At 36.2% G+C, this 27885-nt stretch overlaps 1 pseudogene; it reads left to right on the forward strand.

The window, feature by feature from the left end:
• The first annotated feature begins 6368 nt into the window (after positions 1-6368).
• Positions 6369-26953, forward strand: LOC119536875 (annotated as a pseudogene).
• The last annotated feature ends 932 nt before the right edge of the window (positions 26954-27885 follow it).

Consider the following 27885-nt stretch of genomic DNA (forward strand, 5'->3'; position numbering starts at 1 on the left):
TTGCTATATTTCAAACAAATTAGTCAGATATTTCTAAAGCAGTGATATTGAAACACACTTTGAGTACTAGGGCTATAGAATATGTTCACATCCTTTGCTTGCTAACAGAGTTACTTTATTATTGCCTTTACTTAGTAATGTCCTTCACAGCAGAAGCTATGATAATAATGAAACTCTCAAATCTTCATAAATCATGCCCTGAAAGCTTATTGTCTATGCAATAGCAAAACATAAATAAATTATTCTGTGCAAATATTAATGTTTTGGACCTTTATTGTGCATCTTCTCTTTCTATACTTCCTAATCATCCATCAGTCACATCTATTAGGAGTCTCACTTTTTATTTTTCTGACTCCAAAGGAAAGGCCTAACATTTGTCTTGCTGTATTCTTTGAACTAAAAATAGGTTTTATTTTTATCTTATTAATCATTCCCATTGACAGCATTGTCTTCACAGTTTTGTTGTGTGAAGATTTCATGTATTATATCTTGCACCCACATTTTGGAGGAATGGATTATATGATGTATCATAATGTCTGAGTAATGCAGCCCCAAGTTCAAAGCCTAGTGTTGCTGTTTATAATGTAACCTTTGGCAAAACATGGTGTCTTTAAGTTACAGTTAAAGGGAAATGATAGAGCTATTATCAGGCTTAAATAGAATATCTTTGTAAAATGTTTAGAAACTCTAAATGCTAAATAAATATTAGTTATATTAAATATACTTTATTACTGGAATCATGTTCAGGATAAAAAGAACTATTCAACTGACGCTGGGTGCTAGCCTAATATTTTTATGAGCTTTGGAAGAGATGAAACGTAACTCCTCTGCCCCTGCTGTGTAGAAGAATGACTGAGAGCTGACTGGCCTCACAGGTGATCTTGGGGGCTTAAACAGCCCCACACACATCATCCTTTCCTGAAACTCCCTCTCTTGATTTTTTCTATCTCCATTGGTCCTGTTCTTCTGAGTTCTTGGGGCTGATCCATTTGTGGGTCTTATTTTCTCCAGATGAACCCTGCTTAAAAGTTCAAATGTGCATTTTCTATGCACCAGAAATTAACACAACAGATAACCAGACTATGAACAGACTTATAATAAAAGATGTTCATTCAGAGGAGGTAATTTGCATTGTTTAAGAGCAGACTCCGGAGTCTGCTATCTTGGAGTTGAATGTGAACTGGGCAAGTTTTTTAACCTTTCTACTACACATTTTTTCTTCGTTGGTGAAATGGTATTTATGATACCAGCCTCATGAAATTGTTGGGCCAATAGTATGACTTAATATATGTTAAGTCTGTATAACAGTGCCTGGCCCAAATAAAACATTATATGTATTTTTTAAAAAGGAATAAATATTGACTGGTCAGATCCAGGCTTGTATCACTTGTAGAACCAGCAGGGGCCTCCTTCTGCATGGATCAGGACCTCTATGGACCTGTCCTCGTCCACGTCTCTTTAGGTGTAAAAGGCACTTTCATTTATGATGAACCCTATGTGATGTCCTTTTTAACTTGAATTAGAAAATGATATTATTGACATCTAAGGACATTATTTAGCCTCTGGAAGTCCTGTCGGCAGCAGAGTTTCAGATGATGTGGAAGGCTTTGAAGTTCTGGGGTCAACAGAACTAGGATTGAACTCCATCTTATAGTCTATATAACATTGGACCATCTGTCGAGTCTTATTTTAGTTTTAGGTCATATGCACAAGGAATGGTAGCAATTATTTCCTAGGGTATTTTAAACAATAGATGAGGTAATGAGTGCAAAGCATCCAGGGGAGTGCCAGGCACTCAGTAGGAATAAATGTTAATGTTTGTGTTGCCTCCCTCACTTCTTCACTGGTGCCCCATTTCAACCTGACTCTTTATAAGCTGTATGTTTTACATTTATTAATCCATTATATGTTAAAATATTAAAATAAGAGGCCATGAGGATCTTACATAATTGTCAGAGTAAACTGAATAAAATTAATGCAAGATGTATGTGACTAGCACCCTGAAGAATTCAATGCAAATGTCTAAAAATCTTGCAAGTCAAAATCATGTTAAGGAAGTCCCTCAGATTGAATGATTTTTTTAATGACAAAAAGATAGCTATAATATAATGGTTAAAAATGTATGATTTATTTATCATATAACTTAATATTACTAGTTACTTCTATTTTCTATTTACTACAATGTGGCAGCTGCCCTGAAGGCATTATCTTCTTTAATCCTCATTAAGAAACCTATAAAGTAGGTAATAATTTTCCCTGTTTTCTAAAAGAAGTAATTGTATCTTAAATAATTATGCAGAGACACGAGCTTGTGAATGCTTGAGGTGGGATTTGAACCCATGTAGTTTGACTCTACAGCCTACACGTTTAAACACTTTGCAGTGCAGAGAGACAGGCATTAAATAAGTCAACATATTAAAAAACAAGAATAAAAACATAAATTCAGTGCAAAAATTTAAAAAGAAGTGAAGCGAGTAATGTGATAGAGTGGCTCACATGGCACAGTGCCACTCTACATTGGTATCAAGGAAGACCCAAGAGCAACAATCCACAGTGTTTTATCTAACATGTCAAGGGTTGACAGACAATGAGCTAAACGATATGAGTTAAAACCATTAGAGGGGCGCTTATTATGGAATATAAGAGAGTGTTATTTGACCTGGATGGGTCTCATCATAAATTCTCCTCTATTCTCACTTGAAGATCAGCAACAACCTTAAGCAAATTATGACTAATTCAGCACACATAAAATCAGGATGAAACAAATTAGACTCATGAGCTCTAACAAACTTCTTTGCCCAAAATCGTTGGTGTCCCTTCTGGAAGTCTCTCACTTGGGTGGACTTTTTGGTGCAGCTCACAAGCATTGATCTCCACTTTGTTTCTCTGTGTCCTATTCTTTTTTTTTTATTTTAATGATGACACTACTGTCATGTAAAAGCCTTTGCATTCACTTACAGCAGCTGAGTAGAACTGCTTGGTAGAAGGAAAGCTATCTGTTTATTTATTTACAAACATAATTGGCCTTTTCTTTGTCTATAAGGCCCTGAACACATGCTCCCCAAACGTTCCACTCTTCACTGTGCTCATGTCACAATGGCCTCATTCTAGCATTTTGGCCTTTGCATGAACTCTTCTCTCTTTTTGGAATCCTCCTTCTCTAGACCATCACATTGCTGACTTGTCATAGCAAATGCCTCCTTCTTAGAGAAGACTTCTGTAACCACCCCTTGTAGTGCCATTCTCTGTCTCCTTGAGTTATTCTCTGTCACATCATCCTGTTACATTTCTCTACAGCAATTTGCTAAATGATTTTTCTGATGTATTTGTTTATTGTCTCTCTCTCCAAACTAGAATATAAATTCAGTGAAAGGAAAGACAATGTCTGTTTTATTAAATTCTGTGTCTCCAGAACATACAACAAGCTTGTCAAGAAATAAACACTTAATAAACATTTTCTGAATAAGTGATCACTATTTTGATTTAACCTTCTGAAGGGTAATTACATTTGTGAAAAGGACCCCTGCTAATAGAATGCTCCATAATTGAAGACATCCCAAACTTGGTAATAAATTGAAATGTAGAAATTTAGGTCATTTTGGTGAATCAATTGTTGCTCTTAGCTGAAGACACAGAAACATCTCAAATGGTTCTGAAGTTAAGTATCTTCAAAATTTTGTGGAAAATCCCAGTGTATATAATTAAGCAAGAAGCAGTGTTGGGAACAGTACAATTCTAGAACTAAATATTAAATGTTGTAGAAAGAAGGGATAAAAGTTCCAGTGTTCTTTGCCTCTATTGCAGAGAATATACTGTATTCTTAAAACTTGCTATGATTTTCTGGAGATGCTTCATTAGAGTTAAAGCATGATATTAAAAAGGCACAATAATGATCACAAAAGCTCAAGCACAACTAGCTTGTGCCATGAAAACACTCTCAATAGCTCATGTACAAATTTTTGAAGTCCATTAAAATTAGATTCCATGTCCAGCTGTGTCACTTAAAATGTGTGACCTTGGCCAAATTACATAAATATTTAAGTCTCAGTTTCTTTAGGTGTAAAATAAGGGTAACTATACTTGTTACTGTAAGGGTTATATGTGATACATTAAATGTGATTTTGTATATGTATATATTATTGTGATATATATATATATATATATACACACACACACACATTTATGTATATAATGATACATAATTTTGCACAAGAAATCATAGGTGTTCATTCAAGGTCATTATTTACTTTCATTAAATTTTTTTCTTTATTTTATTGGAATCAATACAATGAAAAAATTGTTTTCTTGCCATGTTGTTCTGCATTTCAGAGGGTTATAAACTGCTGATAACATGCTAATATGCAGAAATTGAAGCTTTTGAGACTTTATAAAAAACATTTGATTACTCGGGTTGGTCCAAGCACTGTGCTAAATAGTCTTTCATGTATTTTAGCTCTTTAATCTCACAAAAACTCAGTCATTAGCTAGTCATTATTCTCATTTTACAAATGTGCAAACTATGTCACAGTTTTGACTATCACATAATGTCCCATAACTATTTTTAGAAAAATATATTGATAGTGTTTTAGAAATATATTTTATTATAAGGCATGATTTTTTCTATATATATTTAGTTCTAAAACATGAATGCTATAGAAACTTTGAGTAAGGTAAAACTGATTCTGCATGCAAAATAATGATATGGTTAATGAAAAAAATTAGTAAAAGAAGGCTTTGGGGTTTTCCATGGCATATAAAATAAGGCTATTGAGGGAGGAGGAAGACATTTAAAAGCATATGTAGTTGTCAAGTAGCTGATTGGAGACTACTTCAAGGGAAATTCAGTATCTTTAAAAAATAATAGTTAAAAAAGTAGACCTGGAGTAGACTCTGAAGTAGACCCTGAGGCTAAACGAGTTAGTCGACCATGTATGATGCCTGGGAGTGTAACTTTTTTGAAAGTCTTGACATATCATAGGTGTTCTCTAAACATGTGTCCAATGAATGAATAAATAAAAGATTAAATTTACAAAATACTTTTTCAAATATTTATCATTATTTTATAGGTAAACCACCTCTGATCTTTGGAATTGACATCTATAAAAGAAAACATGGAACTAAAGAAATAAAAAAGTTTTTGTATGTCTGAGATATAGCATTATGTCTAGAGCAGAGAAAAGAATTGTGAGTGATGATTTTGGGGGAGGTGGCGTGGAACCAGATCATCTAGGGTGTCTTAGTCCAAGGTAGGAAGATTGTGTTTTACTGATATGGGATAGGAGTACTTTTTAGGGATTTTGAGCAGGGGGAATGACATGCTCTGAATCAGGTTTCAGAAGGACCATTTGACCTGTTGCTGGAGAATGTATTGTTGAAGGCAAGAATGAAAGCAGGGAGACCTGCAGGAGGCTACCACAGTTGGCCAAGGAGGTACCAGGGAACTAGTGAGGATGAGTCAATACATGCTGTATTTTGATGGTAAAGTCAGCAGGTTTTGTGAAGGGAACAGTAAGTAATGTTAGAACATTTAAGACATGCAGGCTACTGTGAAATATTTGGTCTGACAGTACCATGGAAGATGGTACCATTTAATGAGATGGGCTGGGGAACAATAAGGAAGAAATAGGTTTTATGTGGAATATTTAAAATTTAGTTTATATGTATTAATTTGATATCCAGTTAGCAATATCTCTTTGGTAACTGCAAATAGATAAGTTTGACCATTAGGGGTGAAATGGGGCCTACAGATACAAAACTGAGATGCTTCAGCATTTATAGGTCAGGAAAAGGAGGAAGATACAAACAAAGATGCTAAGGAGGTTTCAGTGAGTTTGCATGAAATCTAGAACAGTGATCTTTGGTCTGTAGTCTCCCATTCAGTAAAGTTTTACCCACTTTGAATATGTAAATCACATTAAATGAATCCTTATGCTTACATTTTGTGACTTTTTACATTCTGAACCTATTCATGGAATTTCCTTCAAATCTTCTGTTATTCAATGCTTACTTGTCTTTTAAAACTCACCTAAAACATTGATTTCTCTGGGAAGCCTTCTCCGATCACAGTTTGATTTAGATGTTCCTACAGTACACTTAGAATCACATGAATATATTTACAGTAGGACTCAGTTCATTCCCCTCTTTAATCTGATGCCATTTTAGTATATATTAAATCATGGAAGATGTAAAACTGTGTCTTATCTAATTTGGTAATCCCAATGTCCATGACAGGTTTCATGGAAATAAATGCTCCACATAGAGTTTTGACTGAATTTATACATAAGAAATTAATATTATAATACATTTAAATATAGTTTATTTTGATAGACTATTTTTAAAATCTGAAATCAACACCTATATAACAAAAGATGGAATTAAGAAGCAATGTGACTTACTTTGCCCTCCTGGGCCTCACGCAGAATCCAAAGGAACAGAAAGCATTTTTATTGTGTTCCTGCTTTTCTACAGTTTGCCCATGGTGGGCAACTTGCAAATTCTCATGACTGTAACCGTCAGTAAAACCCTTGGATCACCCATGTCCTTCTTTCTTATTAGGTTACCCTTGATGGATGCCATTTACTCTTTTGTCTTTCCACCAAATTGATTTCATAGTTATTGTTTGGACAAAAGATTCTATCCTTCCAAGGTTGTATGATCCAGCTCTTTACAGAGCACTTCCGTGGTGGATCAGAGTTCTTTCTTCTGTGGTAGAGGCATATGACTGCTAAGTGGCCATCAGTAAGTCCTTGTATTATCTGATTATCATGAAGAATGGGTTTGTGGCATGGATTGGAGGTGATCTGCCCTCAGCAATAAAACTTAGCTCTCTTTATGGACTCCCATTCTGTTGTCCCAATGTCACTGACCACTTTATCTGTGACATGTATCCTTTACTGAAACCCTTAGTGGTGGTTAATGAAGGACTGAGCTGCAATATTGCATTTCTGCTCATTCTCTTTGATGTCATCTTGACTCCCTAAAGAACCTTAATCAGGAAAGTAGATGGAAAGGCCTCTCCTCCTGGGTTCCCAATCACTGTGTTTGTTTTCTTCATTTCCTAAATTTTCAGGTGAGCAAGTAATCCTGAGACAAGTTGTTGATCATGTTTTATACAGTCAACTCCTCCTAGGCAGAATTCCTGTGTCCACACTCAGAAATTCTACGACAGATGCTATAATGACGCTCTGGAGAAGTAAATCATTTATGTAGTAAATAAATGAATCATCCACCATGAAGAGAATCAATTGACTTTTAGTGCATAAATCCTAATATCCCAGAAGACATATTATATCTGATGCATCCTTTTCTGTACTTCAAAGCATTTATCATAATTATAGAGAAAGAATTAACAACATGACTAGGCTATTGATAACAGTTTCTCTGCTAAAATGAAAGCTTTTAATGTCATGTTTCTTACTGCATTTAGAAAGGCGGATTGCAAATATATTGTGGTCCGTAATTTATACAACAAAATTAATGAATGAAATTTTTATAGTGTTACAAAGTTTTAAATTAATTTCTTCATTATCTTTTATTAATTTTTCTCTAGCTTTAGTTTTGTTTGTAAATTCTGTCATTTATGCTTATTCTTTTTTATCTAGTGAAATATTAAATCCTTTATAGATTATTCACTTTTTCAATTTCTTTAGCATTACATATGATTTTTAGTTTGTAATACTACTACTTTTTAAAATAAAAAAATCAAGAAATAGTTAAGAGCCAATCATCCAAAATGATATTGTGAACTATAAATATATATATATATATCAGTCAGCAGAATCCCCCAGTGCTCCTGCCCAGATGTAATCACACTACTTTATTTCTTAAGATTCTTCAAGTAATAATTTTGCAAATACATATATACTTGCATACTGTATATTCATGCATGCTTGTGTCCTTGTGTGTAAAAGTTATGTTTTATTACTCAAGGTCTTGATGATATTTTCACACCAGTACATAGAAAACTAAGTCATTCTTAGTTATCTTCATACTGTATACAAATCCTTCATGAAGATGTACAAAAATTAATTGATCCAGGTCTCTACAATTTATTTCCAATCTTTTTCTATGACAAATCATTCCAATAAATATAGTTCTTTATGAATATAAGTAAGAATGAATTCCTAGAAATGAAATGGTTGGGTCAAATGCTACATGTATTTAAAAGGAAGATATTCATAGTTTTGACGAAAATGCCATCTCTGCTCACAGGAGTGAAAATACCTGTGAGAAAACCTGTTGAGTCCACATTCTAAAAATCAGTGTATGATAAAATTTTTGGTATTTGATAATATGATTAGAGACATTGTATTTCATTTGTATACCTTAATTGAAATTCTTTAAATGTAATTGATTTTTGAGAAAATATCAAATAAATAAACCAATAAATAATTTTCTTATTTATATTCTTTGTGAATTATCTAAAATTGCTTTTACCTATTTTCTCTGATTGTTGATCTTTTCCATACTGATTTTTGAGCTAATTATATACTAAGGCATTATGCCTTTTATGCATATATATGTCATTATAATTTTTCCATCTTGTGATTTGCTTTTTACTTCTTTTTTTAACTTAATTTTATTGAGATTTATGGTTCACGCACCATACAATTATTCAAAGATCCAAAGTGCACAATAAATTCCCTATAGGTGTGCATCCATCACCACAATTAATTTTTTTCCAATTTTTAGAACATTTTCATTACTCCAGAAAAGAAATAAAGATGAAAAAAGAAAACTCAATTCCTCCCATACCTCTAACCAGTCCCTCCATTATTGACTCATAGTATTGGTATAGTACATTTGTTACTGTTGATGGAATAATGTTAAAATACTGTTAACTGTAGTACATAGTTTGCAATAGGTATATTTTTCCCTATATACCCCTCTATTATTAACTTCTAGTTACAGTGTCATTCATTTGTTCTGGTTCATGAAAGAGATTTCTAATATTTATACAGTTAATCAGGGACATTGTCCACCACAAGAGTCACTATTTTATACATTCCCATCTTTTAACCTCCAACTTTCCTTCTGGTGACATATATGGCTCTAAATTTCCCCTTTCCACTACATTCAGACACCATTCAGCACATTAGTTATTCTCACAACAATGTGCTACCATCACCTCTGTCCACTTCCAAACACTTGGGTTCAACCAAATTGAGTATTCTGCTCATAATAAGCAACCACTCCCCATTCTTTAGCCTCATTCTATATCCTGTTAACTTACATTTCATGTCTAGGTATTTACATATTATAATTAGTTCATATCAGCGAGACTATGTAATATTTGTCCTTATGTGTCTGAATTATTTCATTCAATGTAGTGCCTTCAAGGTTTACTCACCAACCTGTTTTTTTTAAGACTTTTTTGTTCACACTCCATACTTTCCATCCTGAGTAAACAATAGATAGTTCCATGTATAGCCACATATTTATGTATTCACCACCATCACCACTATCTGTATAAGAACATTTCCATTTCTTCCACAAAGAAGGAGGAGAAGTCAAAGAAGGTAGAGAGACAAAAGAAAAAGGAAAAGAAAGAAAAAACACATGACAGCTAAAAAGCAAAAAGAGGAAAGATAGAATTAAACTATAGTAGAATAAAAGAGTCAGACAACAACACCAATGCCAGTAGTCCCATACTCCTCCCTTATGTCCCCCTCTTATAGGCAATTAGCTTCAGTATATTTCCTTTGTTACATTAAAGGAAGCAAAATACAATGTTTCTGCTAACTATAGTCTCTAGTTTGCATTAATTATATTTTTCCCCAAAACCACCCTATTTTTAACACCTTGCAAGGTTGACATTCATTTGTTCTCCTTCATGTAAAAACATATTTGTACATCTTATCACAATTGTGGAGCACTCTAGGTTTTACTGAATTATACAGTCCCAGTCTTTATCTTTCCTCTTTCCTTCTAATGTCCCAAATGCTCCTAACCTTCCTCTTTCAACCATACTCACAGTCATCTTTGTTCAGTGTACTTACATTGCTGTGCTACCATCACCCAAAGTTCTGTTCCAAACCTCTCATTCCTGTCTTTTCCTGTCTGTCTGTAGTGCTTCCTTTAGTATTTTCGCTATAGCAGGTATCTTCACAAACTCTCTCATTGTCTGTTTGTCAGAGAATATTTTAAACTCTCCCTCATATTTGAAGGACAGTTTTGCCGGATATAGGATTCTTGGTTGGCAGTTTTTCTCTTTCAGTGTCTTAAATATATCACACCACTTCCTTCTTGCCTCCAAAGTTTCTACTGAGAAACTGCACATAGTCTTATCAAGCTTCCCTTCTATGTGATGGATCATTTTTTTCTTGCTGCTTTTAGGATTCTCTCTTTGTCTTTGACATTTGGTAATCTGTTTATTAAGTGTCTTGGCATAAGTCTATTTAGATCTATTCTGTTTGTAGTACGCTGCACTTCTAGGATCTGTAATTTTATGTCTTGCATAAGATATGGGAAATTTTCATTGACTATTTCCTCCATATTGCTTCTGCCTCTATTCCCTTCTCTTCTCCTTCTGGGACACCCATGAAACATACATTCATGCATTTCATGTTGTCATTCAATTCCCTGGGATGTTGCTCTTATTTTTTTCATTCTTTTCCCTATCTGTTTTGCTGTGTGTAGGATTTCAGGTGTCTTGTTCTCCAGTTCCTGAGTGTTTGTTTTCTTCTGCCTCTTGAGATCTGCTGTTTTATGTCTCCATTGTGTTTTTCATCTTTTGTGTTGTGCCTTTCATTTCCATAGATTCTGCTAGTAGTTTTTTCAAACTTTCAATTTCTACCTTATGTTCGCCCAGAGTTTTCTTTATAGCCTTCATCTCTTTTGTTTTATCTTCCCTGAACTTGTTGATTTGGTCTTTGAAATGATTTAGCATTCTTCTTTGAAAATATTTAATAGATTGTTTCATTAAAGTGAAACAATACCTCAACTTTATCTTGATTGAGGTGTTAGTTTGTTCTCTGAATGGGTCATATCTTGTTTTTCCTGGTGTATATCATAGTTTTCTGTTGTCTAGGCATCTGGTTTCCTTGGTTACCCCAATCAGAATTTCCCAGACCAGCATGCATTTAGGTCTCAGAATGGGGCTATATTCAGGGTGTATCTTAGAAGAATGACAGACTCTCCTGTGAGGTCTCTAGCTGCTGTGCTTTTCCTAACCTGCCCAGGAGGTGGCACCTGTCAACTTGTCACTTCCACCTGGTGTAAGGAGTTGTGGCCCCTTCATTTTTTTTTTATAATTCATTTTTATTGAGATATATTCACATACCATGCAGTCATACAAAACAAAGTGTACATTCAGTTGTTTACACTACCATTATATAGTTGTGCATTCATCACCAAAATTAATTTTTGACATTTTCATTACCACACACACAAAAATAATAATAATAAAAGTTACAGTGAAAAAGAACAATTAAAGTAATAAACAACACTGGGTGCCTTTTTTTTTTTTTTCTCTTCCCCCATTTTTCTACTTATCCATCCATAAACTAGACAAAGGGGAGTGTGGTCCATATGGCTTTCCCAGTCCTATTGTCACCCCTCATAAGCTACATTTTTATACAATTGTCTTCAAGATTCATGGGTTCTGGGTTGCAGTTTGATAGTTTCAGGTATTTACTGCTAGCTATTCCAATTCATTAGAACCTAAAAAGGGTTGTGTATATTGTGCATAAGAGTGCCCACCAGAGTGACCTCTTGGCTCCTTTTGGAATCTCTCTGCCACTGAAGCTTATTTCATTTCCTTTCACATCCATGATGATGGGTCTAGATTCCTCCCCGGGAGTCATATTCCACGTTGCCAGGGAGATTCACTCCCCTGGGTGTCAGATCCCATGTAGGGGAGAAGGCATTGATTTCACCTGCCAAGTTGGCTTAGCTAGAGAGAGAGGGCCACATCTGAGCAACAAAGAGGCATTCAGAAGGAGGCTCTTAGGCACAATTATGGGGAGGCCTAGCCTCTCCTTTGCAGCACCAGTCTTCCCAAGGGCAAGTCCTGTGGTAGAGGGCTCAGCCCATCAAACCACCAGTCCCCTATGTCTGTGAGCTCATCAGCAGCCATCAAGGTGAGGAAGCCCAACACCCCTGCATTCTCCACCAGCTCCACAAGGGGCTCTGCACATTTTTTCATTGTTTTTTTTTTAATCATTTTTGTAAATCAACTGTATCAAAAAAAATTTTTTTAAATATACAATAAAAAAGCATTTCAAACAAACCATAACAAGGGAGTAAGAAAAAGACAACTAACCTAAAATAACTACTTTACTTCCAACATGTTCCTACTCTACCCCAAGAAAATACCCTAATATAGCAATATTTCTGTGAACTTGTTCCTACGATACCCATCAGAACATCAGAAATTAACAGACCATAGTCATTCCTGGGCATTCCCAGAACATTAAATTTACCCACAGTAGCTTATCTGTTCTTATTGGGTTATCATTCCCCCTTCCTTAATTGCTCTCTATCACTAATTCAACTACATTCTACATTATAAACCATTTGTTTTACATTTTTCAATGCTCACATTAGTGGTAGCATATAATATTTCTCTTTTTGTGCCTGGTTTATTTCACTCAGCACTATGTCTTCAAGGTTCATCCTTGTTGTCGTATGTTTCATGACATCATTCCTTTTTACAGCTGTGTAGTATTCCATTGTGTGTCTATACCACATTTTATTTATCCACTCATCTGTTGAAGGACATTTGGGTTGTTTCCATCTCTTGGTAACTTTGAATAATGCTGCTATGAACATTGGCATGCAAATACCTGTTTATGTCACTGCCTTCAGATCTTCCAGGTATATACCGAGAAGTGCAATGGCTGGATTGAAGGGTAACTCTATATCTAGTTTTCTAAGGAAGTTCCAGACTGACTTCCAGAGTGGCTGAACCATTATACAGTCCCACCAACAATGAATAAGAGTTCCAATTTCTCCACATCCCCTCCAGCATTTGTAGTTTCCTGTTTGTTTAATGGCAGCCATTCTAATTGGTGTGAGATGATATCTCATTGTGGTCTTAATTTGCATCTCACTAATAGCTAGTGAAGCTGGACGTTTTTTCATGTGTTTCTTGGCCATTTGTATTTCCTCTTCAGAAAACTGTCTTTTCATACATTTTGCCCATTTTATAATTGGGCTGTCTGTACTATTTTCATTGAGTTGTAGGATTTTCCTATATATGCAAGATATCAGTCTTTTGTCAGATACATGGTTTCCAAAAATTTGTTCCCATTGAGTTGGCTGTCTCTTCACCTTTTTGACAAATTCCTTTGAGGTACAGAAACTTCTAAGCTTGAGAAGTTCCCGTTTATCTATTTTTTCTTTTGTTGCTTGTGCTTTAGGTGTAAAGTCTAGGAAATGGCCACCTAATACAAGGTCTTGAAGATGTTTCCCTACATTATCTTCTAGGAGTTTTATGGTGCTGTCTTTTATATTGAGATCTTTGATCCACTTTGAGTTAATTTTTGTGTAGGGTGTGAGGTAGGGTTCCTCTTTCATTCTTTTGGATATAGCTGTCCAGTTGTCCCAGCCCCATTTGTTGAAAAGATTGTTATGTCCCAGTTCAGTGGTTTTGGGGGCCTTATCAAAGATCAGTCAGCCATAGATCTGGAGGTCTATCTCCAATTTCTAAATTCGATTCCATTGATCAGTATGTCTATCTTTGTGCCAGTACCATGCTGTTTTGACAACTGTGGCTTTATAATAAGCTTCAAAGTCAGGAAGTATAGGTCCTCCCACTACATTTTTCTTTTTTAGAGTGTTTTTAGCAATTCAAGGCATTTTCCCTTCCCTTCATTTTTTGTTTTGGCTCTTTTCCCCCCTGGCTTTGCAGACTGAATCTGAAGGGAAAGTTGGGCCCCACCTCCTTTCTCTTAGGGAAGATACATCCCCTAGGTAGTTATCATCTGCATTTGAATTGTCTGACTCTGTTATCTCCACCCCTATCTGGGTCAGAGTCCTGCAAACTGAAAATGGCTGAGGCTCTCTCCACTGAGCCCCTCAGGTTGAGAGAGAGAAAAAGGGACAGAAAGCCCCCTTTTTGAACTGATATATGGCTCCCTAGTTTCACTCATTGGCCAGAGGTAATACCTGGTCTTCTGGGCTTCCCCTCCCAGAATAGATGAGTCTTCTGGTTCTTTAAGATCAGTCACCACTAAAAGCCTCTGTCTGCTTGTTGGGGGTTTGTAGCTTGTATTCAGCAGTCCACATTTGTTAATTAAAACCTCAGTTGGAGCTCAGCTGAGCTATATTCCCTCACTCGGAAAGTGCTGCTCTCTACCACAGTGAGGCTTTGCAATTCAGCCTGCTGTTGGGGGAGGGGCTCTCAGTGCAATTCTGCAGCTTTTACTTATAGATTCTATGCTGCAATCTCAGGCATTCCTCCCAATCCAGTTTGGTGTATGATGTGTGGACAGTTACGGTTGTCCCCCAGCAGTTATTCCAAATTATTTACTAGTTGTTCCCGGTTATTAGTTGTTCCAGGGGACTGAGCAAATTCACTCCGCTCTATGCTGCCATCTTGCCCCTCCTACTTTTTCCTTTTTTTCCTAGTAGAAATTTTTGCATGTGCTTAGAACAAACAATATTTTCTTTGGTTTTTATATCTCGCTTAGGAAGTATTTCCTGACTTCACTCTTACCAAAATATTCTTCCACATTTTTTTTATTTTGAAATAAATTCAAAGTTATATGAACAGTTGCAAAAACAATACTAGCCCCATACACAGAATTCCATCATACCCTGACCCCCCTCCCCTGATAGCTCAATCCACCAAATTTAACTTGCTGTCACATTGCTATTTCTTTCCCTCCCTATCATCCATCATCTATTGCTCTGTTGTCTGAACATATGAGAGTTAGCTGAACACATCCTTGAGCATTCACTATAATTCACGTATACACTTCCCATGAACAAGAACATTCTTTCATGCAATCCCATTAAGCGCAGCTAAGAAGTACAATAGATTCAACAATGATAAAAAGCTTACATTCTATATTTCCTTTTCCTTATGTCTCAACTGTGTCCCTTTGAGCCACCTGTCCTCTATCCTTCTGTCCCATCCAAGTTCATCTTTAATATTCAGTTGTCATCTAGTTAGACTGACTTTTTTTTTTTTCAGTTGTGGAAACATATATACAGCCTAAATCTTCCCATTCCACTCCCTCCCTAGCCTTTCATTAGTGGGATTAATCCTGTTTAGAATGTTGTAATGCTCTTTCCCACCATCCATTACTAGAAATTTCCCTTCACCTCAAACAGCAACCCTACACCCATTTCTTAACTCCCCATTGCCCCTTCCCCCATTTCTCTTAACCCAAGCTCTACTTTTCATCTCTATGGTTATATTCTCTGGTAATTTCTTTGTGTTTACTGTGGGGCTTAAAATTAACCTCTTAAATCCATATCAATCTTGTTTCTCTTTGATACCACCTTCACTTCAGTAGGGTACATAAACTATGTTCCTATACTCCTCCATTCCCCACCTTTATATAGTTGTCTAAAATTACATATTTTACATTGAGTTCAAACCCACTGATTTGTCACAAGAGTTTGTGTATTTTATATCATGTAGGAAGTAAATAGTGGAGTTACAGTTCAAAACTAATTGACTTCTATTTGTATTCCATTGTGGTTGGAGAATGTGCTTTGAGTATATTCAATTTTTTTTTTTTTTTAATTTCTTGAGGCTTGTTTTATGTCCCAGCTTATGGTCCCTTCTGGAGAAAGATCTGTGATCACTGGAGAAAAATGAGTGTCCTGGTGAATTGGGATGTAATGTACTATATATGTCTGTTAAAATTCTCTATATCTCTTTCTCCTTTCCCTGTCTCTCTGCCAGCAGGACTCCCCTCAAAATCTGAAATAGGGCAGGTCTTTCATTGGCAAAGTCTCTCAGCATTTGTTTATGAAAAATTTAAGCTCTCCCTCAAATTTGAAGGAGAGTTTTGCTGGATAAAATATTCTTGGTTGGAAATTTTTCTCTCTCAGAATTTTAAATATGTCATGCCACTGCCTTCTCACCTCCATGGTTGCTGCTGAGTAGTCACTTCTTAATCCTATGTTGTTTCCTTTGTATGTGGTGAATTGCTTTTCTCTTGCTGCTTTCAGAACTTGCTCCTTCTCTTCAGTATTTGACAGTCTGATCAAAATATGTCTCAGAGTGGGTTTATTTGGATTTATTCTATTCGGAGTTCGCTGGACATTTATGCTTTGTGTATTTATATTGTGTAGAAGTTTGGGGAAGTTTTCCCCAACAATTTCTTTGAATACTCTTTCTAGACCTTTACCTTTCTCTTCCTCTTCTGGGACACCAATGAGTCTTAAGTTTGGACGTATCGTATCCCTGAGATCCATTTTGTTTTGTTCAATTTTTTTCCCCATTCTTTCTTTTGTTCTTTCATTTTCTGTTCTGTGGACTTCTAGGACACTGAGATGTTGTTTGGCTTCCTCTAGTCTTGTATTGTGAATATCCAGAGTCTTTTTAATTTGGCCAACAGTTTCTTTTATTTCCATAAGATCTTCTATTTTTTTATTTACTCTTGCAATGTCTTCTTTATGCTCTTCTAGGGTCTTCTTTATGTCGCTTATATCCTGGGCCATGGTCTTCTTGATGTCCTTTAAATCCTTTGTCATGTTTTCATTCCTCGATTGTAGATCTTTGATTAATTTTGCGAGGTATACTGTATCTTCTGATATTTTGGTTTGTGTGTTTGGAGTTGGATTCTCCATATCTTCTGGTTTTATCCTATGCATTAAGATTTTCTGTTGTTTTTGGCCTCTTGGCATTTGTTTTGCTTGATAGGGCTCTTTCAAGTTGTAAAGAAAAAGGGATATCGATCTAATTTTTCAGGAACATTGTTTGGTGATATACACTTTTTCTAACTAACCAGCAGATGGCGTCTGTGAGTCACCTATATCCCTCGAGTCAGTTCTCAACCTTTTTTCCACTTTGTGTGGGGAAATGATTCTTGTGGGTTCAGTTAGAGAACTCAGTTTGGGTGTGTTGCTGGAGCTGTCCGCCCTGAATGTGAGGCGTGTGTACGGGTAGCCAGGGAGGAAGGGCAGTTCTAATGTTCAAATCCCCCAAGATCCCAGAGATTCAAGGCCACCCCAAGAGTCTAAGCCTTCATTTCAGTTCAGCCCCAGCCTCTCTCTCTCACTGATCCGTAAACCACCCGACTTGGCGTAGTGTCCCTGGGTTCTCCAAGCAGATCCCCCCTCCCAGCCATGCTCCTCCAGGAGCTCAGCCAAGGGGAGGCTGTGCTACGTCATCAGTGTGCGCCGTCCCACAAGGGAAGCCCCTGGCCACTGGGCCGTGCAGTGGCACACTCCCAGCCTGAAGCAAAAATGGTTGAGCGGGGCGTCTCAGCCCCCTCCTCCTTGCACAGTTCCTCCTTCCCAGCTCTGGGACAACTGGCAGGGCTTTGGGCTGCGGGCACGGCCCCGGGCATGAGTTTATCTAGCCCTCTGGGGGCCAGCTGAGAGCCACAGGGTTTCTTTCTGCTTCCGGCTCTCCCCTCCGTTCCCCCAAACACAAGGGTATCTGCTGTGGGCTATCTTCCCGGCCAGACAGCAAGAGGCCAGCCCAGCCTCCTCTTGCTGTGTTTTACTGCGTGGTTCCCACAATTGCTACTGGAGCCGCTCCTTTTTTTTTTTTTTTTTTTAACAGCCAGCTGGTCTCCATATGCTGAACCCTGGCTTCCCAAGACCACCGCATGGCTGCGGGTCTTCCAGCCAGCTTACTCACTCATTTCAGAATGCCGACTCCCGGTTTCATCAAGTATACGGCCCCTCTGGAGCTAGGAGCCCTCATCCAGTTGTCATATCGCTGTAACTGGTACTCTATGTCAGTTTCTGGTTTTTAGCTAGTGTTTTTCACAGAGGCATTTTTTCCGCCCTGTCTCAGCTAGCCGCCATCTTAGTTCTCCCCTCTTCCACATTTTTAGAATTTAATATTTTTAGCATTTTTCTTTTGTACATTTCACATTTAAAATTTTTTCGTGCTTTTGGAATTTATCTTATATAAGCAGCTCAATAGACATTGAATTGTAACTGTTCCTAGATTATTGTTTTATATAGTTGGTTATTATTATCTTTTCACCAGTTTGAAATTACAACATTAATGCATTTTAAAATCTCCCATAAATTTAGAATTGATTTCAGTATTCTATTCTGTTTAACTGATTGCTTTGTTCATATACCATTTAATACTTGATATAATTATATTGGAATTATAATGCAATTTGTTATCTGATACCAAGAACACCTTCATTACTGTTTTTTTAGAATTATGCCAATGACTGCATATTTACATATTACATTAAATTTTTAATAAGTTAATCTAGTCATAAAGCAAAATTCAGTGTTCAATGAGATTTGATTTAGGAAGATCAATTTACAAAGAGTTTATACATTTTAAGAATTGAGGACTCCTATCTATAAACATAGTCTTTTATTTAGTCAAGCCTTCTATATTCATTAGTAGGGCTTTACATTTTTCATAAAATCTAACATGTTTCTTGGTAAATTTAGTCTTTTGGATTTTGCTGTTTCTATTGCTATTGTAAATTGTATCTCGCCTTCTATTTATTGTCAAAGGGTATGTTGTTTGAACATATATAATATATGTGTTTTTAAAATAATTAATAAAGTATAATATACACAGTGCAAAATTCATCTGTTTAAATGTACAGTTGTGATTTTTGACAAATATGTAAGTTGTATAATCACCACCACAATCCAGATATAGACTGTTTCACCTCCTGAAAATATTATCCTGTGTGCTTTTGTATTCAGCCCTCCTCCTATTCCTGACTCCTGCCTGTTTCTGTCCCTATATACTTGCCTTTACTGCAGTGCCATGAAAAATAAATTATATAGTTTATATTCCTTTATTATTAGCTGTAAGTTTTTGGAGATGACTTATTGAGGGAATTATATTATTATTCTGCCAAGAGCTTTTATCATAAGTAGAAGCTGAATTTTCTTAAAGAATTTTTCTTGCATCAGTTGAGATGAACATATGATTTCACATCTTTAGTCTTATGATATGGCAATTTATGCTGATTTTGTCGTTTATTTAGTTATTACGGCAGTAGTAGGTTTAGAAAAAAATCATGCAGAAAGAACAGCATTCCCTTACATGCTTTCTTTCCCACAGACATACAGTTTTCCCTATTTATAACATTTACATTAATGTTGTACCTTTGCTATGATTTATAAAACAATAATAATAAGGTGATTTCACCTGGGATGTATTCAATAACTTTTTCCTTTAAATGGTAAAGGGAATAGAATATGATTTTGGGGTGTTCAAAGTAGTTTGATGTTGGCCTATAAGACTTTAAGAAAGGATCAAGCAGGCAATAATTTACCTTTATAATGATATCTCATTTAGTTTTTATTATTGCCTATTTGTCTGCCAATCGTTAATGCACCTTCAGAATCAGAATTGTTTAAAAATACAGATTCTGAGGACACAGCTCTAGAGACTCTAATAAGTTGGATGGTTTTTTGACTGCTGTATCTGTATTTTGAACAAATTAGCCTGATGTCTCTGAAGCAGGTGATACCCATACATTTTGAGTTATAGAGAAATAGAGTGTGTCCACATATTCAGCCTTTTTGAAATCATCTTATTAATGCATTTCTTGACAAGTATCCTTCATAGCAGAAGCTATGAGATCCAAGGAATTCCAAAATCTTCATAAATCATGCAATACAAGCTTACTATCTTTTCCATTGCAAACCAAAATAAAATATTCTTGGTGAATAGGAATACTTTCAGGTTTTGTTGTCCTTCTTTTCTCTTACTATATTTTCTAATATTCAGCCACATTTGGTCTGATGCTCTCTGTCTTTTTCTGTCTCCCAAAGAAAGTTTTTCCAGTTATTCTTGCTGCATTATTTGGACCAAATCTTATTGTTATTTTTATCCTATCTAGTCTTTCACATGGAGAGCCTTGTTTTCAGTTTCATTGTATGTGAAGAATTTTTATTTACTCCAATTTATATATACATTGTCAATCTTAATCTTCCTCCCTGTCCAGGTGAACCCATTGTAATAGAACTTCTTGAAGATGTTATTTTAGTTAGTATATGACCTGACTAAAAGAGGGTGGGACTTAATCTGGATTATTGGAGTTCTGCTAAAGAGTTAGGAGGCACAAGTCAGGAAAAAAAAAAAAAGATCAGAAGAAAGGATAGCAAATGACCATGTGATGGAAAACCCAAGAAATTCCAGGGATCACCTTCAACCAACACCAGGATGATATACCCTTCAGGAAGAAAGCAAACCTTACTGATATCTTGTTTTGTACTTCTGGCCTTGGAAACCAAGAACCAAACAGTACTTTTCATTTAAGTCAACCCATTTATGGTATTTGTGGTAACAGCTCGGGCAAACCAAGACAGTTTGTGAAGGAGATTTTACATTTTATATTTTTAATGCACATTTTGGAGAAATAACTATAGGTTTTATCAGAGGGTCTGAGTAAGAAAGTTTGAAGTTCAGATCTCAGTTTTATCATTGGCAAAACACAACATATTTAAGTTGTAGCTAAAGGGAAATGACAGGTATTTTCAGGATCAAATAGAATAATCCTTATAGAATTCTTAATATTTCTACATGCCAAATAAATATTAGCTATAATAAACATCCTTTAGTAATGGTGTCCCAGAAAATATAATAGAGGTATTCAACTGGCCCTGAGTATCACCTCATTTTTTTTTAACTTTAGGAGAGATGATACACAATTTCTGTGTCCCTGCTTTCAAAAGACTATCCTGAGAGCTGACTGCCCTTGGAGGAGTAATTGGGAGCTTGAATAGGCCCCAAACCCCACCTTTCCTGAATCTCTCTTGATTTTTCAAACTGCATTGGTCCTGGTACCTCCAAGATGTTTTGGTTTCCTAGGCTGCTCAAGGCATATACCATAAAATGGGTTGGCTTAAACAATGGGAATTTATCAGCTTACAGTTTTGAGGTCAAGAAAATGTCCAAATCAAGCCTTGGGAAAGCAATACTTTTTCCCTAAGACTGTTCTTCTGGAGCTGGTTGCTGGTGACACTTGGTCCTTAGCTTGTCACATGGTAAGGAATATGGTGGCATCCCCCTTCTCTTCTGGGTTTCATTGATTTCAGCTTCTTGCTTCTGTGGCTTTCTCTCTTTCTCTATTTATTTTATTTATAAAGGACTCCAGAAATAGGATTAAGACCCATCCTGGATAAGTCACATCTTAACTGAAGTAGCATCATCAAAAGATTTTCCAAATCATTAGTTTACACCCAAAAGAATGGATCAGATTTTTAAAATCATCCTTTTTTCTGGGGGTACATACAGTGTAAAGCAACCACATAAGTCCTTGGAGCTGATCCATTTGTGGATCTTATTTCCACCTGCGAAACCCTGTTTCAAGGATCAAAGGGTCATTTTCCAGGAACCTCAGGTCAACTCAGCAAATAAACAGAGTATGAACAAACCTAAAGTAAAGGGACATGTTTATTCAGAGGAGGTAGCAAGATGCCATGTTTATGGGCAGAATCAGAAATGTGATTTCCTGGATTTGAATGTGACCTGGGCAAGTTTTTTCTTCATCTGTGAAATGATAATTATAGTACTAACCTCATCAAATTATTAGGCTAATAATATGGATCAATACATTTTAAGTGCTTATAATGGTGCCTGGCCCAGAGTAAACATTTTATAAGTGTTCTTTAAAAGGAATAAACATTTACTGGGCAGATCCCAGCTTATATTTCTTCTAGAACAAACAGAAGCCACATTCTGCCTGGGTCAGGTCCTCTTTGGGTCATGTTCTGGTCTGTGTCTCCTTAGGTGTAAAAAGTACAGAATAACCAACACGAGGTGACAACACTTTTTTTCTCTAAGGCATTGGCATTATTGACATTTAGAGTCATTATTCAGCCTTTGGAAGTCCTGTAGGCAGCCAAGTTTCAGATTATGTGGAAGGATTTGTGGTTCTGAGGTTAAGAGAATTATGATTGAATTCTCACTAGTTTATACAGCACAGCATGCATTTCACACCTTCACAGAGCCTTAATTTACTTTTAGTTCACATGTAAATTAAAATGATAATATTTATTTCCTAAAGTTCTCTTAAGAATCAGATGAGGTTTTGAGTGCAAAGTATCCAGGGGAGTGCCTGGAACTCAGTAGGTGCTTAATAAATGTCAAGTTTGCTGCCTTCCTCATACTTGATCAGTGTTTCATTTCTACCTGACTTTTGAAAAACCTCATGATTTATATTTATTACTTCACTGTATGTAGATATTGTATTAAGAGGCCACAAAAAATTACATATTTCTTAGAGTAAACCCAATAAAATTTATGCAAGATGAATGTGATTTGCAATCCAAAAAATGTAATTTAAAAATCTGATTGTCTCCCAAATAAAATAACATGTAAGAAGCCCCCCAAATTTAATGAACTTTAAATGATATATAAGACAGCAGAAAATTGAAATTAAAATTTAAAAAATAAAAATTTACAAATGAACTGAAAGTTACTATTATATTTACTACAATGAGGCAGGCCCTGTCCTATGAGGACATTCTCTTGTAATTCTCATAGGAGTGTTAAGATGTATATAACTGTTATTTCTATAATCCCAGATAGTTAATTGAATCTTAGATCATTTAAATAAATTATCCAATGTCACAAGCTGGAGAATGCCTGAGGTAGTTATTTGAACCCATATAGTCTGGCTCCAGAGTCTCCACATTTGAATACTTTCTGGTGGAGAGAGATAGGCATTAAATAAGTAAACATAAAAAAGAAACATAAATTCAGTATGAAAAGTGCTATAAAGGAAGTGAAGCAAGTGATGTGCTAGAGAGTGACTCAGGGTGTCAGGGAGCCTCTTTAGACTGGTGTCGTGGAAGACCCAACAACAAAAGTTTATAGTGATTATCTAACCATGTCCAGGGATGAGAGACAAGAAGCTAAAAGAACATGAGAAAAACCATTAGGGGGCAGACTAAAGTGATAAGAAGGGAATTTTATTTGACCCTGATAAGTCTTATCATACGTTTTCCTTTATTCCAAGCTGAAAATCATAAACAAGCTTAAGCTAATTATTAATAATTAGCACATATAAAATTAGGATGAATAGAAATAAAACTAATGAACTGAAACAAACTTCTTCAATGAAACAATTTTGTGTATGCTTTCAGGCAATTTCTCCTTTTAGTGAACTCTTCGGGCTGCTCACAGTATTGTGCTCCATTTTCCTTCTTCATGTCCCACTTTTCTTTAATTATGATTTTTTTCCTGTGTAAATGCCATTTCATTCACTTACAGCAGCTGTGCTGAGTTGATTGGTAGAAGGAAATGGATTTGTCTAACTGCATTTACAGTAAATTTGAAGTGGTCTTTTCATGGGCTATAAGACCCTGCACAATTGATTCCCAATCAAACATTCATCATAAGTGGTCCCACTCTCCCACTTTATTGTACTGCCATCTTGATGACCTCATTCTCTCCTTTGGATCTTTACGCAAGCTTTTCTTGGTTCCTGAAGTGAATCTCATCTAGGTCTTCATGCTGCTGACTTGTCATCACCTGTAAATCTAAAGGTCAAATGCTTCAATTTCCCCCCCTTAGAGAGGACTTCTTTTAGTACTCATTGTAAAGCTATCCTCCATCTCTTTGAATTATTCTCTATCAAACCATCCTGTTCCATTTTCTCTATAATGTTTTTACAATCTGATTTATCTGTCTGTTGTCTTCTTCTTCCAAACTACAACGTGTTCCATGAAAGGATAGGTTATGCCTGTTTCCTTAACTACTGTATCAGCAGCACATACAACAAAGCTTGTCACAGAATAAACACTTAACAAGCATTCAATGAATAAATGACCACTATCTCCACTTCATTCTCTGAAGAGTAACTGTTAACTGGAATGCTTTTGAAAATGATGACATTCCAATCTTGGTGATAAATTGAAATGCAGAAATTAAGGTCAGTTTGGTATATCAGCCATTATTCTTAGATGAAGATACAGAATCATCTCTAGCTGGTTTAATTTGAAAGAATGCATTATATGCAATTAAACAGTTTAAAGAATCTTTGGAAGGGCTGGAGTCATGGAATTTAGGTTCAGCCAACAGGAACTTCATGCAACAACACACCTGAACAAGATGTGTCATGCTAAGGGAGCTGCTGACATTGTGACACCAAAGCCTTGCAGCTACAGGCCAAACAGGAAAGTTACTATATCTTTCCCAGACTAACCATTCTGGTCTGTTGAGCCCTCACTAGCACCCAGCCTCATACAAGTAATTTCCAACTCAAAGCTTTGCACAGGTGCACCTGTTTGACAGAATCCAAGTCACACAACTGCTGCCAACAGGAGGGGGGAGTAGGAAATGTAATTCTTTGGATTTTATGTTGGGAGAGTGGATTACACCTTAGGAAACTAAAAAAAAATGTGAAAAGGGGCCTCTCAAAGATTTATTGCTGCTACACCCCACTGATACTCACTGAATTATTTTTCAGAGTTCATTTATTGGATTCTATTTTATCCCATAGATATTTGTTTATTTCTACAAAATTTAAAATTGTCCTTTTTTTTCTGTTTGCTCTACACATAGGAAAAAAATGCTGACATAAGGCCCTAAGGAAATTAGAAAGCAGGAAATAGAGCTCAGTTGATATCATACTATTGTGGTGGCTTGAAACTCTATGTTCTCCAGAAAAAAAATGTTATTAATGTTAATCAACAGCTGTGGGTGTTAAGTTCTGAAAGGAATGCAAGACTCTGAAAACCAAGGTGCAGAATAAGTTTATGGAGCTAAGTGGCATGTGTGAGGAGCAGAATTAAAGAAAGATGCTGCTCAAGGGGCTGATTCTGTGGAGGTAATATGTAAGGGAGGATGCAATAGAATGAGAGGGGTGAGGAGGACCTGAGTTGTGAGGAAGTGTGGGCAATGGGAGCTGTGAAGGGGGTGCAAGATGTCTGGAGTAGAGTGTCTTTGGGTCACAATTGTTACTTAGCAACCCCCATAAGCAGGACATCTGTGCAAGGCTGTGACTATCTGTTGAAGATAAGCACAGCTGTTGTGTCAGCTTGACTTATATTTGCAGTCCTTTTCTACCATTTACAGAGGTTCCTAACAACACCACAAGGGATCTTTGGCATGCCAGCCTGCTTCAGTTGCCTTTGTTTTCTTCTTTGTAGTTTCTTGAGGAAAAATAGTAGTCTAAGCAAATTAAGATGATTATTAATGCTATTTAGCATTCTAACTTCACACTGTGAAACCATTGTAAGTAGGATATAGGATTTTTGATAGACGAATTCATTGAAAGTGCAGCCTAACTCAGTCAAGATGATTCTTAAACCTATTACTGGATTCCTTTATGAGGAGACTAAAATTCAGACAGATAGCTAGAAAAGCACAAGAAGCAAAAAGAGCTGAAGGTCAATGAAATATGGAAAAGTAGGGAGAGGCCAAGAAAGGCCACCGTGTTTATTGACATGTTACAGAGGGCCCTTGGACCAAGGATTGTAGGCAGGAAGCCCCAGATCACCAGTCTTTGGGAAGAAAGCATTATCTTGATGACCCCTTGATTTGGACGCTTCCTAACCTCAAAGTCATGAGTCAATAAGTTCCCATCATTAAGCCAATCCATTCCATGGTATTTGCTGGCAGCCAGAAGAGTAAAACAGTTTTTGATACTGAGGGATGGTGGTGCTGTTATTGCAAATAACAAAAAATTTGGAAACAACTTTGTAATTGGGTAATTATAGAGGCTGGAAGAATTGAGAGGTTCTTGATAGAAGATGCCTACATTGCTTTGCAGAGAGCCTTGCTAGAAATATGGAAACTAAAAGTACTTCCAATGAGGCCTTAAAAGGAAATGATGAATATGTTATTGGAAACTGGAGGAAAGGCAATCCTTATTCCAAAGTGGAAGAGATCTTGGCTAAATGGAGTTCAAATAATGGATGAAAGGCAGAACTTGAAAGTGATGTGCTTGGATATTCAGCTGAGGAGATTTCCAAGCCAAGTGTGGGAATTACAGCCCAATTTCTCCTTGCAGCTTATAGTTAAATAAACAAGGAAAGGGATATGCTGAAAACTGAACTCTGAAGAACAAAGAAACCAGAAACTGATGGTTTGGAATATTCGGAGCCTGTTCAGATAGTGTGCTCTGAGATTAGGGCCACAAGTGGCTCTAATAGGAACTTCCCTGGGCTTCCAGAAAGGGAACCCCCAGGGAATAATTGTTCCAATTTGCTAAAGCAGCCATTATGCAAAATACCAGAAATAGATTGGCTTTATAAAGGGGATTTATGATCATTATGTGGCCTTCGGTAAGCCCTTGCATTATCTGATTATCATGAGGCAACAGGTGTGTGTTTTTCTACTAATAGTGTCCTGGATTGGGGGATTCCTGCACTCAGTAATTCAACTTAGTTCGGTTCATGGGCTTCCATTCTGTGGCCCAATGTCATTGATCACTTTATCTGTGACATGTACCCTTTATTGAAACTTGTCTGTACTGACACCTATGTTGTTGGCCTCTTAGTGGTGGCTAATAGAGGACTGATCTACAGTATTAGCTTTCTGCTCTTACTCATTCTCTTATGGTTTCATTTTGTGCTCCCTAATGAACCTTAGGAAGGGAGAAGGAAAGCCCCCTCATCCTGTGGTTCCCACATCACTGTGGTTTTCTTCTTCTTTGCTCCCTGTACTTTCATGTATGCAAGACCTGTTAGAATCTTCCTTACTGACAAATCATTGAGTGTGTTTGACCCAGTCATAACTCCCATGCTGAACCCCTTAATCTATACTTGAAGAAATTCAGAGATGACAAATGCTAGGGAGAAACTCTGGAGAAGAAAAGTCATATGCAGTCATAAATATGTGCATCATCTACCACAAAGAGAGTCATTTGGCTTTAGGTAAAATCTTCTTAGACCCAGAAATCATCTTAAATCTGATACACTGTTATCTTACCTACATAATAATTATCATTATTAAAATTTAGAACTTTTCTATATGACTGGGCTCTTAATAACAGTTCCCCTAGAAGAAGATAAGTTCTAGAATGTCTTATTTGTCACAGCACCTAGGAAAATACAGTGAATGTAGAGGAGGGAAAAACATGTAATGAATTAATGATTGTAAGTGTTTGTTTTACATTATTCTTGGTTATAAATAATTTTTGCATTTTCATTATTAATTTCTTTCTGATCCTTGGTCTTGTATGATTTAAATTCTCATTTATTTTTATTCTTTTAATTATACAAATTAAATTATTTAATGCTGTGTAGGCTGTCATCTTTATGCAACTTTAGTTGCATAAAATGATTTTTAAGTTTGCAATACATCTTCTGTTAAAAAAGTACATGTAATGGTAATATGTAATCTAAAAGGAAACTATTCAATTTGGCATAAGAGTAGAAGTAAAGCTATCTACTCTTAATCTGTCTCCCAGTGCTCCTGCACAAAGGAAGTCATTGAAGACTATTTTTGAAAGTTTTTCCAGTAAATACTGGAATGCAAACATTTTTATATATATATTTGTGTTTATTTTATGCACGTAGTTTGCTTTTTACTACTTGATGTCTTGAAGGTCTTTCCATACCAGCTCATTTAAACCTAACTCCTTCCCAGGTGTCCTCATACTGCATAAATACCTCAAATAGTTTTCCTAAAATTATTTTATCCAGTTTGCTTCATGTTGCTCCCAATCATTTCTATGACAAATAATAAAATCTATACTAAATCTTTGCTTTTTGCAAATGGGCAGGTATGTATTCCTAGAAATGGATTTGATATTTGGGGGTCAAATTGTATATTATTTTTCATGTTGCTGTTGTAAATTACTGCCAAAA

Source organism: Choloepus didactylus, chromosome 6, assembly GCF_015220235.1.
Source record: "Choloepus didactylus isolate mChoDid1 chromosome 6, mChoDid1.pri, whole genome shotgun sequence".
Lineage (NCBI taxonomy): Eukaryota > Metazoa > Chordata > Mammalia > Pilosa > Megalonychidae > Choloepus > Choloepus didactylus.